This window comes from Echinops telfairi, unplaced genomic scaffold (assembly GCF_000313985.2).
Source record: "Echinops telfairi isolate 266 unplaced genomic scaffold, ASM31398v2 ScPeMD7_7469;HRSCAF=8507_1, whole genome shotgun sequence".
In the NCBI taxonomy this organism is placed as follows: Eukaryota; Metazoa; Chordata; class Mammalia; order Afrosoricida; family Tenrecidae; genus Echinops; species Echinops telfairi.
Window position 1 is genome coordinate 120,489,145 of NW_022111373.1, and position 13,996 is coordinate 120,503,140.

The window sequence follows — 13,996 nt, forward strand, 5'->3', positions numbered from 1 at the left end:
AGCTTAAAGCCACCTCACCACAATGTCAGTCCTTTTCCCCCTTATACCTCTTCCAACCCCAGGAGGGATGAGAAAGCACAGCCAGCCAGGAGAGAAGGAGAAATGGAATGACTCATGTCATTCCCAACATCCCTTGTGTCACCTAGGGCATTACAGGATATTATTGCTATGGAAATGTTATCGGATTTAAGAGTATCCGTCTTTCTAAACTTCTTCCCTAAACTCTAACTTAAATGGAAATCTTTACTTTGAAAGAAATTGGTCACTTTGACTTCTGCGTGGCCTTGGGATTTGTAATGACCAGAGATCGTGTTTTGTGGTTCAAGGTTACTACAGAACTCTGAACTTTCTAAGAATTACCATGGACACCATGCGCTGGCCCATGCCTTCATTCAGAGAAAGAAAAGAATAAAATGCACAGTAGAGTTTAAAAGAAGAATTGGAAGTAAAACATCAATTTGTTCATTCCATGAGTCTTTTTTGGTTAACTAAGTGGTTTCAAATTATACATCTTGCCTCTATATTTTCTTCCAGTGGGTGCCCTGTGAATTCCTGGTTCTTGGTAGAAGAAAACTCTGTTTCCTTGTAGAACAAATGCTTGCCTAGGTTCATTGCTTTACCATCCACATTTCTCACTTATAATAATCCCTTTAAAACCATGGCCATAACTATCACTCGGGGGAAACTAGTCTTGAGTCTTTCCAATGAGCTCTGGTTGCCAAATCTAATACCAACTTTGCCCCCTGAAACTCAGCGATATCTGACCCGAGTGATCCTTTGGGGTACTTTTCTCTCTCGGTTTTTGTGACATACTCTGACCTTACTTTCTTTCCTGGAGACGTGCTCTCAGTTTCTTTGTTGACTTTTCTCTACTTCTGATCTCTCCAGCAAAGTGGATCAGTACAAGGTTCTGGACTCTGCTTGTTCCCTGGTCTCAAATAATCTCTACTTGGTCCATTGCTTTGTGTTTCCTGTAGGTTGATGACACTCAGGTTTATATTAGCAGCCTTGGCTTCCTCTGAGCTTTGAACTTTATATGCAGCTATCTACCTTAACATTCTATTTAGATATCTAACAGGGACTCCAAAGTGAATGTGCCCAGAAGGTAGCTTTCTCCTGGGCTTGTTCCTCCTGGCTATCTCACCGTTCACTTGTTCTTTCTTTTATATTCCACGTCCACGTCAGCCTTTTGTCAGTTTTACCTTCAGTATTTATTGTGAGACTATTTTGTTTTTCTTTCTCTCTACTGCAACAATCTGAGTGAGAGATTATTTATAGTTTTAGATCACTCTGAAAGTTGTATAAAAAAAAGGCTGGGGACAAAAATGGAAGCTTTCCACTACACCCTCCACTAGTCTTATTCTTGGCAAGGTCTCGAACATCGTCTCAAACCACATCCCTTTCACTCACGGTGTTCCAGACATTTGCCTCTTCCCGTCCTCGATGCATTTGAAATGCCTTCCTACAACCGTCTAGACAACTTCTTGTTTAGTTATTGGTTTACTTGTTTATAGTTTCTTTTCTTGTTCCCGTGAAGCCTAAGCTTTATTCCCAAGGGCTATAGAAGGCCAGTAAGCATCAAGTATCTGAACATATACATTGATTGAATCAAACAATATAAGTATTTAAAGCTTTCCATCTAAGTAGATATAAGAATTCTGCAATGACAGAAAAGGCACTGGCAATTGTTGCAAAAAAGAGGGGGAAAAGGCACCGGGAGGCCTGGTGCCCACTCTTGAGTCTTGACTCAGTCACTATGACAGTACCTGGACTTTTTAATATAATAGTTGTTGGTTCATAACTATGGGCTGTATGTACATTGGGTGTTCATAAGCCAGGGACTTCATATATATATATATATATATATATATTTAACTTCTGCCTGTCAAATGTACAGTGTCTCCTGGTACTTTTTTTTTTTTTAAGCCAATGACAGCCAACAGAGCTAAAACATGTAGGACCTGCATTTCCACACTGACTTCAGTGCAGCACAAAACACTTATAATTTCAAGCAATAGTCTCTCCCCAGTAACAGTGCCCTTTTGAAAATTTCACACCACAGGAAATCCATTACAATAAATATCTGTTCGGGTATCTGTCCATTTAGCAATAATTCTTTTTACATTAGATGCCTCTTCTGTGAGGGACTGTCCTGGGGCTCCTCCTCTCCTTCCCTCTGAGATTGCCACCAAGTGTATGCTCTGCCTCTGAAGACATGCTGTTGGCATGGAAGCCCGAGTAACTTTACTTATAATTCCGCACCCCCACCCCCACCATATTTTCCCACAACCTTTGAAAAGACCAAGCTAAATATGTGCCAAAGGCTATTTCTGACTTAATGTTGTCGGCATGAAAATATTTCTGTGCTTAGCTTCTTGAAAAATGTTAAATGGTTGTCTCAGCATCATTGATTGAAGCTATTTGTTTATTCCCTGGGCTGAAAGTTAAGGCCATTCTGTTTTGATGGAACTACTTATTTAAAACAAGCTCAAAATCAAAGACATCTCAGACAGTATGCAGGGACTGCTGTTTCACCCAAGTAAATCCAAAGTAAATAATTTATTGGATTACTTGGTAGATTGAGAAGTGAAGGTAGGATTTGGGTGTATTTGGATTGCCTTTTTCTTTTTAATTACTTCCTAAATAAGTGCATGTGGTTGGTGTTAGCTTAGAAGCAAAGGATTATTGGAAAATGAGCCCCACCACAACACATGATCCTGGTAGCAGCCTTCATGGTTCCAAGAAGAACAGATTCCATTCAGATCCACGGAGTAGGGGCAGCCTGACTACCGAGGGCCACTTGGGTCAGCCCCTTCGGAATCTAAGATGAAGCTTTCCTCCAAAAGCAGCTATGTGGCTTCAGGAAAGCTTCAGTCTCTGGGCTCCAGTTTCTTTACCTGTAAAATAAGAGCTAGACTCTCCATTTCTTTCCAGGACCAGGACTGAGTCAACTTTTAAACATTATTTCAGAAAAGAGGCAAAATGGAAGGCAGCATCGTAAGGGCTGCGAGACTACAAAGAGTCCCTGGGTGTTGCACATGGTTTACATACCTGCCTGCTCACTGCAAGGTTGGATTTTAAGTACAATCAGAGGCACCTAGGAAGAAAGGCCAGGTGATGGAACTACCTCTCGAAGCCTAGCCGTTGACAACCCGCTGGAGCACACTTCGACTCTGACACAGGATGTTGCTATGAGTTAGATTCAGCTAGACAGCAACTAATTGAGAGACTACAATGTGTGTCTTTGTGCAACTCAAGATGTGAGTGGATTAACTCTAGTTAAAAAACAAAACTCTTAGGAATTGCAAGAGTTTTAAGGGGGCAATTGGTAACCACTTCCGGTGAGTTTTAAAATATTTAATCATCTGCTTAGAGAAACCTTAATTAGATGGAATGCACAAGCTCCTAAACAGGAACGGGGGTACCAGCCCTAGCACATTTGAACCAGGATACCCTTGGGAATGTGAAATAGGTTTTTTAGGTCAAATTAAAGGTAACAGATTTATAGGGCTCATTACACCATAAGTAGTGCATGATTAAAATATCATGAGGCAGATTTAAATGAATTTATGAGTGAAGGTGCATTTCATGTTAATAAAGGAAACCAGGATATCTGAAATAGATGCTTGATCTGAGAAACCCATTTACTGATAGCCTCAAATATTTTGAACTTGACAACAGGCACAGATGTACCCTGCTGCCACTCTAAGAGAAAGCGATATCAGACTAGCTGGCTCATTAATTTGACCTATTATGCCATTTCTTATGTTCCTATATTCCTATGACCTCTTGGAGAGCTCATTTGGCCTTGAAGCACCACAAGGTGAAAAAAACCCACCAACCACATGAAAATTAATTGGGAAGTTACCTAAGTGTGCCTTTATATATGCTTAGCGACTTTACAGCTTTTCCTTGATAGAGCAGCCTTTGTCAGACTCTCCCTGCTCCCAATGACTTAGGTGCAGGGGCCAGGGAGGGGGTTGTGACAATGCTGCCAGAGACTTGGTTTCCTCCCAAATGTTGTGTCCATTTTTGTGCCAGACGCAGAAAAAACAACAACCTGAAAGTGAAACATTTAGACAAAGAATACGGAGGAATACATGGAATACAGAGGAATTTAAGGAAACAGAGGTACCGATTGCTTAGCGTTTCATGGTAAGGCCTGATCAGCTGGGCACAATATGCCAGGAAAGTGTCTTTCAATACTTGTGAGCAATTCAAAACGGACTCAGTCTAAAGCAAACATGTCCACGTGGAACAATTCAACTCCAGCAACATGCATTTCTGTTTCAAAATACCACAATAATCTTACACCAATCTTAAAAGTGTGCTCTCTTTGGCCTAACGACAAAGTAATCAGTTACCTAAATACAATGACTATGATTTATGTGGAAGGCATGTAGCATTTTATTGCCAAATTAGACAGCACGGGGCATTCGTGGTGTGGGAATGGATCTGTTGTGATGAAAACACGGGTGAAGAAGCCTTTGTTCTGTTTTCTTTGTTTCAGAAGGTGGACATCTGACTGTGAAGGGTTGATTCCTTTACCTTATTTGCTATGCCTGAGAACTGAATGCCTGTTCTGCAGCCCCAAACCCGCCTGTAAGTGAAAACCGCTCCGCCACCATTGTCTGCGTCATTAGAGGGGTGACCAGTTGTTCTCCTGTCCTTTCTGCGTGGCTGAACTTCCTTCATGATCGATTCCTTGTGTGTCTTCAAGCATGACACCTGAAATGCTGTGATCTCCTTAATGAAGGGTCCATTCGTCTTTCAAGAATGTGAACATGCAGAATTGAAAAACCCATTCACTAAGGTACCTCCTTGAAAGAACGAAGTACATTGACACAAAATAGGACTTCTTCATGCATGTGTGGCTGGGAAGAATGGTTGGGGGAGTCTCCTCAACGGACCCCGAGAAGAACACAGGCTCCATTTCCCAAGTAGCTTCTATTTTCATGAAATTACTAAAATGCGACTTTCCCCTCCAATCCCCACTTACAGAGATCAGAACATTGTTTCTTAGGACCTAGGCCATTGTAGAGTCCTCTTTCTCTGTTCTTTGAACCTCGGCAGCACATGAGCTCCAAGATGCCACAGTCGTAGAGAGTCACCCTGCTGTGGTGCACCGTGTACCGCTTTCTACAAATCTCCCTGGGACTATTGGAAGTAAATCCCAGGTGTCCAAGAAGGGCCCAGGGTTATATACTCACTCCTGCGTTTCACCTTCATAGTTCTAGACCTATTCAGAGGCCCTTCTGCCTGAGCTTCTGAAGGTTTACTACTCTCCGCTGAATCTAGAGAGAAAAAGATGTAATTATAATACATGCACTGCCCTTGCTCAGCACATGAGCACAGTAATAAGAAATAAGAGTTTTTCAATTCGAGAAATAGGGTTCTGTTCTTATTTCGAATATTTAAAAATAATGCAATACACCAGGAATTAATTTTAAGGTAGTCAAGTGTGATTCATCACTTTTAAGTCACTCTTACCAAGGAAAATAACTTGATATACTTTCTATGTCATAAAAAGAGAAATAAAGTATATTTCATTTTAATACAGAAATACAATTTTGAGCCCACAATGTAATTGGATTAGTGATATAGGAAGGCTTCTCATAATAGGGTTTTATTGCACTTTATTCCTAAAGTTGCATAATAAGTATCCACTTCCCTACAGACACTTACCTGCAAAATCGTCTTTGAGTATATCCCATATTTTCCATGAACTATGGCCACTTCGGAGATTTCTATACTGGCATTGCCTTTTAGCTAGTTAAGTACATGGATATTGATTGTTTTGAAGGAATTGGAGCTAGTAATGAGCTAGTGATAAGCAAAGGGTTGGTCTATTAACCTGTTTTTCTAAGTCAGAAAGGACGTGGTTAATGGATTTTATCCCAAGCCAGGGGATACAGTACTATACAGCTGTTAAAGTTAGGGTCTTGTTTGAGCGGAACACCTTGAATAAATACCTGTCTGGTCATGTCTGACACCTTGCAGGGCACTGTCCACTCTTTGCAGGGAGGGAAGAGGGAGCGACTGTGGAGGGGAGGCCTGAGGAGAGGAGGAGAGAGGCAATCAAGCCTGACCCAACAACAAAGACTTCATCTTCAGAAGGAAGACGGGATTTTGAGTTCGGCATGGAGTCTTGTTTGCAGCTCAGAGTTGTCTCCTCATCCAGACCCCTGTGGACTCCTTCCTGTGGATGCCAAGTCTGTGAAGTGTGTGTGGAAGGAGACTGAGTGGGCGGGAGCGGGAGGAGGACTTAATAAACACTGAAAACCAGCAGACAGACGAGCGGTTCTCTCAGACGCTGTCTTGGAATCGCTACTAATAGACGGAACTCCGAAAGTGGGAGGAGTATCTGCCTGCTTTGTCAACAAGCAAGCAAACAAACAAAAAGCTGTTGTCTGGATTGAGGCGTCTACAATGTGTCCCTCTGGTTGAGATTGTGAGGCCCAGTGGGAAGTGAGAGAACACAGTGGAAACGCCTTCCTGTGTTACGTGGTGTAGGGCAAGAGACCACCAGGAGTGGAGGGGTGGGGACAGGGGACATGATGGAATGAGTCACTCAGCCATCTGCACTGTAACGTTTGTGTTGAACTTAAGTGAATTCCTTACAGGCTCTCCACCATTCGGACACTCATTGTGCAAATGGGTACCAGTGCCACTTGTTCTCTCTCATATGTAATGGATGGGGACATGCTTAAATGGCTTATTTGCAATCAAACGTTTCAAAAGAATCTTTTCGGGATTTGTCAATATATGGAAAATCCTTTCTATTAACACTGTGATGGCAGGAAAAACGCACCTTTCCATCTCCTCTCCATACATAGCACATCAACCCTGAAAATACCAGTGTTGCCAAAGTGGGCAACACTGCCCCCTGGGGAGACCTGAAACGATGCATGCATATGTGTCTTGGGGGGCAGGGGTGGGAGGGAGGCTGCAAAAAGAGCTACATTTTCCAATTGGTAAAGTAGAGGAGCAGCAGCAGCAGCAGCAACAACAACGACAACAAAGGGAGACCCTCTACTAGAGGATGCCGACAGTGGCTGCAGTGACGGGCTTGAACTCACAATGGTGAGGATGGCGCAGGAGCGGGGAGTCTTTCTTTCTGGAGGGGCTCTAGGAGTCAGAACAAATGTGACAGCACCTCATCCTGAATTAGGGATGTAGGGCCAAAGCATCCTTGCCACGGAGCCGTGGAAAACCACAACCACACCCATCGCCATCACGTCAATGCTGACACGTAGTGACCCCCGTGGGGGTTTCCCAAACCGTAACTGTTTATGGGAGGTGAGGGGCCCATCTCTTTCCCACAGGGAGGTGTGGAGTCATTTTGCTTGTTTCTGAGAAAGAGCAGTAGGCCAAATGCTGCATCTCAATTTTGGTGCTGGGGAAGAACAGTGAAACTACCATGGACTACCTGAAGGACAAACAAATCTATCCTGGAATCAGTGTAGCTAGAATGCTCCTTAGATGCAAGGATGTCGAGACTTGGTCTGACGCGCTTCGGACATGCTGTTGGAGCGATGGGTTCCCGGAAAAGAACATCGTGCTTGGTAAAGCTGAGCAGCAGGGACACAGAGAAAGACCTGTGACTAGTTAGATTGGCACAGGGGTTGCAGCAAGGACGCCAACACAACAGTTGTGAGGATGACGTGGACTGGGAATGGTTTCATTCAGTTGAACATGGGCTTGCTGTGAGCCGAAACTGACTCGATGGCGATGGCACCTAACAACAACAACAACAACAACAACAGTCACGTGTGTTTGGTACCTTTGTAAATGTGTGGAATATAAAGTTGGCTGGGCCTTTTCACCCATTTGAGTCCTTGCAGAGTTTCTCATTGTTGGCACTACTGACACTCTGTACTGGACAATTCTTTGTCTCATGGGGCTGTCCTGTGCACTGTTCACCTCTATCTCTGGCTTCTACCTACTAAATGCCTAAACTCCCTTCCTTCCCCCAGTTGTCATTATGGAAAATGTTTCCTGACTTGCACAAGTCAAAGAATCTAATCAATGTCACAGAATTGTACATCCACAGGTGATTGAATTCGTGTATGTTCTGATGGGTATCTTTTCCAAAACAACAACAAAAATAGATGATTTGAAAAACAGCAATTATTAAAAATAAAAACAAGCAAAGCATTGCCAGTGCTCTGTGGGGGGCCAAATTGCTTCCAGTTGGGAATCACTTTGCCAATGCATCATCAGCTGTCTTGATTGGACAGCTAAACATAAACCCCCAAAACCCTTGGATAAAATAATACTGGTGGAGTAGGCCACAGAGCTCATAAAATAGCATTACTATTCTTATACATTCTTTGCTTAGTTGCTAAAACAGTTGTTGAGGTGTGGATAGGATGTGCTTAAAATGAACAGGAGCAGTTGCCCCTTCTTGCAGACTTGCCGAGAACCAGGCTGTGTGTTCAAGGATTCATCAACAGACCCTCACATTCGCGTGGCCTCGCATGTCCACTCTCTGCAGTTGGTCTTGTTCTCCTCACTTTGCACAGAAAGTCCTGAGAGACCAAATAACTTGCTCAAGATCACATGGCTGGCAGGTGAAATATGCTATGATCAAGAGCACATTGCCAGGCCTAGTGCAGCAGAAGACACACTCCCATCATAATAATAACTACTGGGAATAATCTGCCCTCTCAGGGTTGACAAACTTCTTCCGTAAAGGGTCAGGTGGTTAATATTTTAGACGCTGTAGACCATCTGGTCTCTGTAATAATTACCCAACTCTGCCATTGTAGGGCAAACTAATGAGTGTGACTGTATTCCAATGTAACGTTTTTCCTTTCTGTTTTTGGCCCATGCACTTTGGTTTGCTAACCTCTCTCTTACAGGGAAACACAAAGCTACACCACCATGCATACTAAATCATGTCACATCTTTGCTTCCCAAGCCCCAAAGCCTATAGAAAACAAACCAAAACATGAAGCGAGTTTCTCTGAAACACCTGCACGTTACCTGACCTCAGTTTAGAAAGTTAATATGAACCTGCAAGAGGATTTTTTTTTGTTGCTTCAATATGTTCCTACAACAACAGGTTAAAAGAAGAACGTGACTTTGCATTTTGCAAAACACGATACAGTATTTGCTTATTGAAGAGTGAACAACAACTGGAGGGACAGAATTGCTGCCTGTGAATGAAATTGATATACATTAATTGAAAATCAATTTAAAACATCATAGTTACAATACCTGCCAAAATAATCCTTATTAAAGTGGGACTCATTTGAAAAAAAAATGAGGCTTGGTTACTCAAGCGCTGGGCAGACACTCTATAAAGAACTAGTAAAATGGCTAATATAGAAGTTTATATTTGACAAAGGGGATTAACTTCAGCTAAAGGTTTTAGGGGAAAATGGAATCCAGATTTTGGCCAAGTACACTGCCCTTGCCTCTGGGAATTCGGCCTTCTCGGGCCCCTGGGAATTCTGGAAAGGGAGGGATGGTTGTCTCCTTAGTCGTTCCTGTTCTAGTTGCAGCCGTTGATCTGATGAATCATTTTGTTATTGCAGCAGACAACTCTGTTTTGTGCCTTGGTGTCCAGAAGAGCTGCTTTTCCTGGATTCCCAACTCAGACCCCGCCATTCACAAGTATTTACAGATGTAGGGAACGTGACTGACGGCGTGAAGAGCTATCGCAGGTGATGTTGGATCCCCGATGGCACAATGGCTCAGTGCTCAGAGGCTAAGCAAAGGATTGGTGGTTCAAATGCACCAGCAGCTCTGTGGGAGGAAAGACCTGGCAATGGGCTTTTGTAAAGCTTATTGTTAGGTGTCATCCAGTTGCTTCTGACCCACAGTGATCCAAACACTGCCCGGTCAATCCTGTGTCAGCCGCACAATTGTTCCTGCGCTTGAGCCCATTGTCGCAGCCACTGTGTGGATCCATCTCCTTGAGGGTCTTCCTCTCTTTTGCTGCTCGTCTATCAAGCATGGTGTCCTTCTCCAGAGACGGATCTCTATTGACCCCATGTCCAAAGTATGTGAGATGAGTCTCACTATCCTTCAGAAGACTTACTGCCCAGGAACGCCTATGAAATCATTATGAGTCAGTATCAGCTCTATAGTACATAGCAGCAACAACAAGAGCTATTATAATACAAACAACTGACAATGGATTACTAGGCAAATTTACAGCTAGGTAGTCCACTTAAGACAGAGCTCCATGCAGAAGACTCTGTCATAAATTGATTCTGATGTTGTTATCTTTAATTTTTATTATTATTGGATTTATCAATAGTTTCATGACTCTGATCCTTGTTTTTCTTTAGGGATATTTTGCAGTGGATTGTGCAGACTCACTACAAACCTGGGAGAAGATGAGCATATTATATATTGCAACATTGCATATAATATTTATTACCAACTAAGGAGAAGATGTACAAAGCTCTTTAATGGAAAGAAAATAATTAGGCACTAACTAGATATAAGATCAGCTGTTTCTTAATTCCTGAAGATCCAATTATAAAGAACAGATGGAGGAAATTTTTCTTAAGAATAGTGTTTTAGGGTGCAAACAAGATCCCATCTCGAACATAATTTAAAAAGAACATTTATTAAATCTTGAAAAAGACAAAGAAAACACAGAGACAGAGACAAATCATCTGGATGAAGTTGAAATCCACTGGGATGTGAGATTAATAGGGGATGAGGCGAGGGCAAAGGAACCTGCCACAAAAGCATGATTGGTGGCAGAGCAATATATCACTGTTACAGGTGGGACTACGGAGACAGAAAGATTCCATGACTGGGCCATGCTGTTAGACAGAAGGGCTTATAAGATTATTTCTTGGTATTCTGACTACGTCAGCCAGGGCTAGACTGACAGGTCATGATCATGACAATGTGACCCCCTATACCTTCTCCAGTATGGTGACTTCCACCAAGGACACATCTAAGGAAGCACCCAAGAGAAAGACTGCCCCTCCCTGGGCTGGCCAGAGAGGGGTGCAGGCAATCCCCTCTCAAAGGCATTCTGCCGATGGTTAGATTATCTACACCCGTGGTTGATGATCAGGAAGAATTCAATGGCGGCTTCATCTATGTGGGGACTCTGAAAAATGGATTTTGGGCTGTCACTGCCAACCATAGCCTTTTGCAAACCAGGGTGCTCAGAATTTAAGGTCCAACAACAGTTGGATGACAAGAGGTTTGAACTTACTATTTTAGAAGACCATGATACCAATTGAGATCATCACAGCATAGTAGAGCACCACCAGGGGTAGGCCTTTGTTTTCCCAAGAAGCTTTTCTTGAAGGCATTGCTAGTTTCCATGGGCTCAGCCTGTTTTGAAGTTGCTACTAGAAACAAGCCAAAAGCCATGAATCAGGTGGAAGTGTACAAGAAATACGTGTTCCTTCTAAAATATCATCAATTGAGTATTAAATTTTTAAAAAAGACAGAATAGTTTGCCTTTTCTAAAAGCTTATTTTAAGAAAATTATTTACCTCATGGCCTAAGGAAGCTTAATTCCATTCCTTTTTTGAGGGGAGATAAAAAGCTGCATTAACACAATGCTGAGAATATAGAAACCCATGGAAAAGAAATGGTGATTCAAATGAATTCCCGTTACTATAAAGGTGAAAGGCAGGGAGCTAACCGAGGTGAAAAAGAAGGATATGCCGTAAGGAAGAGTGGCTTTAAACCATCAAATTGTAAGTCACCAAGCGGAGGGACTTGGGACGAATTATTTAACTCAGTAGTAAAATGTAAACATAATCCAAGTAATGGTTTCTAAGGTAACCCACGGTGCAAAACTCAGTGCAAAAATGCTGTGAGCATTTCCATCTGAGTAACCGCTAACTTTTAACAGAAAGAGATCTTCCCCACTGACTGATAAATTTCCGGGCCACGATGGTTGTGGGGAGGTGACTTAAATCCCACTGAGGCTCACAGTGACATCAGTAAGAAACATGGCCCCGCCCTGCACCATCCTCACCATCACTCTGCCTGAATTCATTGTCGCCGACACTGTGTCACTCCATCTCATTTGCTGCCAACTCTGTCCTTTCTCAAGCATGAGGTCTTTGCTTAGGAATTGATCTCTCCTGATGCAAAGAATGGGAGACAACGTCTTACCATGCTCACTTCTAGTGGCTGTGTTTCCACCAAGACAGATCTGTTAGTTCTTCTTGGGTACTTTCAGTAGTCCTCACCAACATCGTCATTCACTTGCATGTGAGGTGACAGACAATGCTATGACGGGGTCAGGAGCACCTTACTCTTCAAAGTGTGATCTCTGCTTTTTAACTGTAAAGAGGTCTTTTGTAGCACTTTGGTGCACTGCAACACATCCTTTCATTTATTTTGGCTGCTGCTTCCATGACTTCAAGCACTCCACTTCATTTCGGATGGCTTCCAATTTTCTTGGTTTCATACTTTGTACATTCCACATTCTAATTATCACTGAAGGTTTGAAGCTGTTTCTTTTCGTTTTGAGTCACGCCACATCAGCAAACGAAGGCTGTCTGTAAGCTTTACCCCATCATTAGGGTCAACTCTACTTTAAGGAGTCATCTCTTCCCAATCCTATGTTGAAGGCTTCCTAACCCGAGTGGTTCACTGCCCAGCTTGGTTAGCAGATAACATCCAATTGCTAATCATAAAATGTTCATTACTCAATCTTTTCAGGAGTCTCCTTCTCAGTTTATGTTAGTCGACACTCTGCTGAGACCTGTCTAACAGGGCTTATCCTGCTGGCGTTTGAAATCCCAGTGGATTTCACTTCTTAGACTGCAGCAATGCACACACCACCGCAATAGGGCAAACTGGCAAATGGGTGTTGGAGTGCTTACATACATAATGTGAAATGGCATTTTGACATTAGTTTTCTCTTTTGATTTTTTTAAAAACTTTTTTTAAACGTTAAGATTTTGTGGTTAGCAGGGACCTAAAATGACCAATAAAACCAATGAGGTTAAGGGCAGGGGGTGTCAACTCCTGCCGTCCAGTCATTTCTTATTCATGTGACCTGTAGCACAGGACAGCACTGCCACTATAGGCTTCTGAGGCTAACTCTTCTTGGGAGCAGAACGCCCTGTCTTTTTCCACCAGAGAGACCAGTGGTTTTGAACTGACACCTTGCAGTCAGCAGTCCAGTGTATAACCCACTCCTTTCCTACTCTAATATTTAGTCTTTTAAATTCAATTCCACACATATTTTTAAGTTGTATTGGCATATACTTCGCATATCATACAACTTAATTGTTCAATGACATTAAGAAGAGTTGTGCAATCATCACCACAATCAATTTCAGAATACTTTTTCTTTCTCATACTCACTGTTGTTAGCTTCCTATTCCCCTGCCATGCCCATAGACAATTATTAACTCAGCTATTGCCTCTATAGATATATCTATCTTGGATTTCACATACAGAAAATCATACAAAACTGTCTCAGCGGCGGCCACAGTCCTCATGGACACCGACTTGCTAGTCTCTCGCCCACTTCCTCCGTAACCACATCTAACCAACCTGGTATGGCTGAGATTGAGAAATTCGCTAAATCGAAACTGAAGAAGACAGAAATGCTAGAGAAAAATCCACAGCCTTCAAAAGAAGATATCGAACCGGAGAAGCAAGCAGCATCCCCTTATCTCCTTCCTCAGCTGCGGAACTTTGTAAGATGCAGGGAGGGTGGGTCACGTTTAAATGACTCTGCTGCCCCTTTTCACATCAAACAACTACCGACAACGAAGGTGCGCCACGCCTGCCGCTCCATCGGCCTGTCTGGCTGGCAGGGAAGGGAAAGAACTGGCTTGTTGGTGCTTTGGAAAGAGCTGCGTGGGGCTACAGTAAATAAATAGGGCAAATGCAAACTGGCTCCGGGTATCCTGCAGACATAAAATGCAGTTTACTAGGAGTGCCATGGTTTGGGTTCAAATGATTTTCTTTATTGGAATGCATAATTTAAAAATATGCAATGAGTAACAATGATGAGAAATACAACTTTCCTCTAGTTCCTAAA